We start from the raw sequence: 6,000 nt of genomic DNA on the forward strand, positions 1-6,000 counted from the left end.
GTATTTGTTAACTTGGCCTCAGACAAGCTAAAAAAGAAAGATGTAATCCTTATCTTAAAAATGTTTCAAAGATCTGCATCATGTAAAAAGAGAAGAAAACCCAACAGATGGGTTACAAAACTGAAGTTAAGAAAGTAGGAATACCTTTATAACTTAAGAAATAAGCAGAGGACCCTGAAATCAAAGGCTCAAAGTATCTTTTTCTAGCAGAAAGCATCCCTTTTAAGTGATGAGTAAACTTTTGGATTTGTTTGTTTTAATGAGATCCTGATGGAATCATCATCATCAGACTTCACAGAGAACATTTTAAGCTGTTTTTAAGCACAGAGAGAAAGCAACTGGAATGCTTGCTATAAAATAACTCAAGTAATAAAGAAAACAGAGATGTACAGTTTTTAATTCTGAGGTATATACTTTAAAAAATGCAAGAAGGCTTACACAAACACTAGAAATACATGTAAGAGTCTAAATGAAAAAGAACTCAGCCTTTTTTATCTTTCCTGTTTTCTCATTTTCTTTTTTTTCCCTTCTGTTTTGATTGTGGGTAACAACCACTATGAAGATTATAAGCTACCTCTACACGAGGAAGAGAAGGATATGTTGAGGACTGATCTAGTTCATTCCCATGTGACTCACTGTTAGTGAATCTCAAAGTTTCCCCTTTGCCAGTCACAAAAGTATAATATAGAAAAACATATGTTTGGTCCTTTTCACAGATTTTATTTTTGTTGAAAACTGAGCTATGCTCACTTACATCTTCAGACAAGCAGAAATGAAGCAGAAGAGGAAGAGAGCCTCTAAAATGTTCCCAGGGGACTTTTCTGTACCTGTAGTGGAATGGTGAAAGGCCCGGTACCTCTAAAGTATTTTCACGGAGACAACCAAATTAATATTGATGACATGACAAAAAGTGGTAAATCATTAAAAGGAAAACAACCCTAGTTACATACCAATGATAATGGGATGTTTCTGAGAAGAGCAAGTCACCATCAAGTTGCAGTGTGTTAGACCTTCAGAAGATTAAAATCCTAGTCTAAGTAACAAGGCTGCATACACAACCTCTTGCCAAATTTGTTCCATTAATACACGCTATGGCTTGTGTAGTGTGATACAGCTAAATGTGTTTGCCCACTGGGTCATGATGCAAAAATCTGATCTAAAAACACATGCAGGGTGTCAGTCATTTCAACACTTGTAAATGGTGAAACACTAAAGAGGGATGACTGCTAATGCTGTCCCCACATATGATATGATGCTGTGTTGGATCATACAGCATAATTTTCCCCATTGATCAGACTGCAGAGAAAGTACAGCTGAATGGAGAACAGCCACTTTGTGAATAAACCTTCTGGTGTCCTATCATTCTGTTTACCCTGTCTGAAAAAATACTGTATATCTAGTCCAATTGTATAAATGATTTAATTTGGATGGAGCCAGGCACCATGCCCTTTCAGTGAATTACTTCCTGGACTGAAAAGTTTCTTGTAGTGTCCACATTTTTGTTTGTCAGTCCTCTGTCAATTAACATCAGTGGAGAATGTTGGCTTGTGTGTTTGGAGCTGGGATTGCCTGTATGTACTGTACTTTTTCAGTACTTAAGTACACTTGCAGTTCTGAATGGAAAATCATTAAAGAATAAATTATGACTGAGACACTAATTAGCCAACTAAAAGATGGGGTGCAGTTAAATGATGGAGTTGTGTGAAAACAAGAAATGTGTCTCTACCCTATGGAGGGATGTTAGAAAACTAACGGAGATGGGATCAGTAAAAAGATCACAGATAAGGTGTCACAGAAGTGTCTCTAAAAGAAATATAGTTTAGCAAGGTAAGTGGCAGCTTTAAACCCAGAGAAATGTCTATCAATACAGGGTGATAGCTTGCCAGGGAATTCTGCAAGCTGCTTAATTCTTTAAAGACCTTGCCATTTTCTACTACAAGCTATAGGATTTTTCTAGAAACACTAACTTTTGATCTTTTTTATTTGTTTCATAGGCCAAGACAATTTTTAAAAATCAATATATAAAGCATTTCTACAAGAGAGAGAATCAACTCTCCATTCAGCCACATAAATATACTGAAAACTGACAACAATGGTGAAGTCTTGCTGTGAAGAAAGTTAGTTACACTAAAACTGAAGCAGTATTGTGCCTAGTACAATCTATCTTGGAAGTCTATGAGAGCAGCACCAAGACCAGACAGGTCCAAGATGATATAGGTCTGATAAACGTACATGCAAACACAGCCTGGGAGCTTAGAAACAAATGTGATCTTACTTAAGGGAAGAAAATTAAAAGATGACTCCTAATGAGAGTTTTTATTAAACTGGAATTCACTACATTGCAAGTTATAAAAGAATTGTATGAGGCAAATTTCACAGGAGCAATCAGTTAAGACCAGACACCAGCAAAACTAATGCCACTCTGAGATATTTTGTACAGACATGTCTGGAGTTCCTTATGATAACAGTAGCTTTTACGTGCTTGTTATCATCACTCTGCGGGAGGCGACCACCCCACAGCCAACCAGCAGAATGGGTCATGAGAGAGGATTGTGCAAATGTCACCCACTCCAGTGCAGTTAGTCCTTTTTAATTAAATGATCCCCAGGTTAAGCAAACCTGCCTAATATAACTCTGAAGGGGATAAGGCATGCTCGTGCAGCCTCTTCCACCCACTCTTCTGTAACATGCAGCTGTGGGACAAATAAGTTTTAAATAGCTACACATTTTGCTAATGAACATCTGATGAGGACATCCATTAACATGTCTAATCAGCAGCGAGGTCAGTGGTCCTTCCGCCTGAATTGTATTAACAGATCCAACCCCTGTGCAGCACGAAACCACCCAAATATTCATACCCTGTGGAATAATGTAGGGCTTTTTCATTTCTATTGCCCCAGTAGTCTCATGTTGGAGCCTAATAACTTTGCAGATGGTTTGACCTGCTTCCTCAGTTTCTTACGATCACATACTTCCAGATTTATTTTTCCAGGGCTTTAGTTCTGCATTTTTAGACTTCCTTGTAGAACTAATTTTTGTGTAGATCTTATGCATACTGAGGAGATTAAGTGCAAGTGATTACTTGCATGCATTTTTGACAGATGGTGGCAAACTAGCAAATTATATTTTCTTATACTTCTGCTTTTTTATTTTGTATTTTTAAAAAATGTTTCCTCTTTTTCCATTTTACTTTTTCCAATTAACTCTTCAGGACTTTAGTGCATAGACCACTGATCAGCTTCCTACAGGGAAGTGTTCAGGGTGATCTACTCTAAGACCACTGCTGCAGAGCCCTTTCCATCCTTTCCTTATGAAATGCTTGAAAGAAAAAAGAATACCGCAGTGTGATAGACAAGCAGACAGAATGACAGACACAGGTTCACTTAACATCATATCCAAGAGCCAGCACATTAGTCCTCGCTTCTAAGCAAGATGCAGATTAAACATTTTAGATTAATTTGAAAAAACTATTTCAGTGTTTTGAGGTTTGCGTTTTTCAGATTATGGACTGAATATGTAAGTGATAGCAGGCAGTGGGAACATACAGATTCACTCAGAGTAGACAAAGATTTTTAACCTCCCTTTTATCTTTACATCCCATGAATTAGCAGTCTTCTCAGTCAGAGTATATTTATAATGCAGCTATTTCCACATGTGAGTTCTTTCAAAGACACTTGAAAAAAATCTCTGGATTGACATCAACTGTAAAATCCTGCCAATCAGGATATGAAGCGTGGTCTCGTCCCATTCATATCATCCCAAAACAACAGCTTCATAAAGCAGCACAGTCAGCAAACCTAGACTCACTCTTGTTGTGCAAATGCAGGTTTGTAAGTGCACAGTTAAAGATCCCTTTGCCAAAAATAATCTGCCACCTTCTCTTTTCTGCAGCTCAAGCACCTCAGTTACAGTGCTGTCAGAAGGGTAGGAGCATCTGCTTGTATGTCAGAAGATTTTCTCCATTTTGATATTTTGCTTTCAGCTGTCTTCAACTTTTGACCTTAAAATCTCAACTGAATTGCCATGAGTCATACAAAAAAAGAAGTTAAGGGAGCAAGGAAAGACAGCATAATCATTTTGGAGATCTAGGTTGATTAAAAAATAGGTAATCTTACCAATATTAAACACCTTCCAACCTGTATGTTAGCCATTCCTAAAATTTCTTTCGTTTTAGAGCTTCTTTATGATGTTAACATGAACATAAGGCCTAACTGCCCAACAAGTAGAAAGCTATGCTACACTTTTCCTCCAATAATGCTTAATTAAATATGTAGCTTTTCAAGCCTTACTCTGCAGATTTTTTGCTATATTGTACTTACACTTTACTGACCCCTCTGCCACTTTCTGTATCACTTATGTAGGACCATGCCCAGAGGCAAGGCCATCAGAGTAACCAGACCTCCCTTGCCCTGCAGCTCTGTCCCCTCCAGCCAAGGCATCTCCTTGGCCGATACCTCCTGACCACTGCATTTCAGAAACTGGTTACTGAGCAAAAGGTTTCCAGCTTGGTCTTGTGGGGTGCAAGCCATTGCAATTAGTTTTACAGGAGAGAAGTGAGGCTTTTCCCTACCATATTAGAGGGTGAGAAGCTTCAAACAGACCCAACACTCCCGGGGCCGAAGCGGCCACACCACAGCTGCCACAGTCGCCCAGTAGCCCGCAGCTAAGTTGGGACACAGGGGTCAGCCTCCTGCTGGTGGGAGATAGGAATGCAAACGTGTACAAAAAGGGACTGTGTCTATGTCTGTACGTCACCACCAACATGAGTAACCACTTAGACTTTCTCCCATAAAGTTCAATCTGAAAGGATGCAAGAGACAGGGTCTGGTTTCGACTCGCTCTGTGCATTGGCAGGAATTATTTTAAGAAACATGCCTTTCAGGAGAGCATGAATACTCTTGAGAGCAGCCAGCTCTTTTGAAAACCAGTCCCAGAGCTCATCAGGGAAGAAACGTGCAGTCATAACTGAGACACAGTTGTGTATTTCACTACTTCTAGCTTCTCCCTGAACTTAACCATACTTCAATTTTCTGAGGTCTTTCACCACTGCAGGGTACAAGCCCTTCTCATAACAGCTCCAGTAACCATCTGACAGAGATAGCCAATCCTTACACTTTTCTTCTTATTTTTCATTACAGGTTTCCAACACCTTTAAAGCAAAGTTACATATCAAAACTTCAGTTTTTCCTCCAAGCAGTGGAGAAACAGGCTGTCCTCCCCCCCACACCCCTGACTGCCTCTCTCCACCTTGCTGCTCCCACCGAGCAATCTCCCTCACTGTGTGGGTGGCCTCACTTGGTTTCCACACTGATGGAGGCACTTGAACCCATTTGTTTCCTGGTCAGAACTATCCTCCTCACACCTTCTCGACTTTGCCTTCTGCTAGCTTTTAGGTGTTTGACTTTACAACCCCAATAATATTCTGTCAGGGCATATATTTTATTATGGAGGTGTCCTTTGTGAGAGGACGAATAACATCACTGGCCTCAAGTGCCACAAGACTGTGGTCCATGTCTTTTCTAGCAATCTTTTTTTCAGTTCTGCTCTTTCTTCCTTTTGCCTGTTTTTTATTCGTTCCTCTAGGCAGATGCAACTGGCACATCCTCTCTTCAGGTGGGAAGCAGTAGGTGGTTGTTAGTCAGACTGTAAGACCAAATGAAAATACAGAGCAAAACTGCATACTGCCCTATCTGTGCAGCTGAAGCATGTGTTAAGGTTCACTGAGCAAGAAAGTAAAAGCAGCTTCATATTTATGGCGGATGTGATTGCACTCTCCTCCTTTAAATGAAAGTTTAATTCTCTTGTCTTTAGCCATCTCAGGAATGTTGTTTTTAAAAGGGTAAATTTTAAAACCATGATCCATAGGAAAGTTGAATTGACTTTTAGAACTGACTTTCACTTTACCGCAAACCAATTGTAACACACATGAGAGTAAAGAGGACTTCATGGAGCCAGTTCAGCATGTGTGAACTGCGTCCTAAGTCTGTCTTTAATGGGCAG

The sequence above is a fragment of the Phalacrocorax carbo genome, chromosome Z (assembly GCF_963921805.1).
Source record: "Phalacrocorax carbo chromosome Z, bPhaCar2.1, whole genome shotgun sequence".
In the NCBI taxonomy this organism is placed as follows: domain Eukaryota; kingdom Metazoa; phylum Chordata; class Aves; order Suliformes; family Phalacrocoracidae; genus Phalacrocorax; species Phalacrocorax carbo.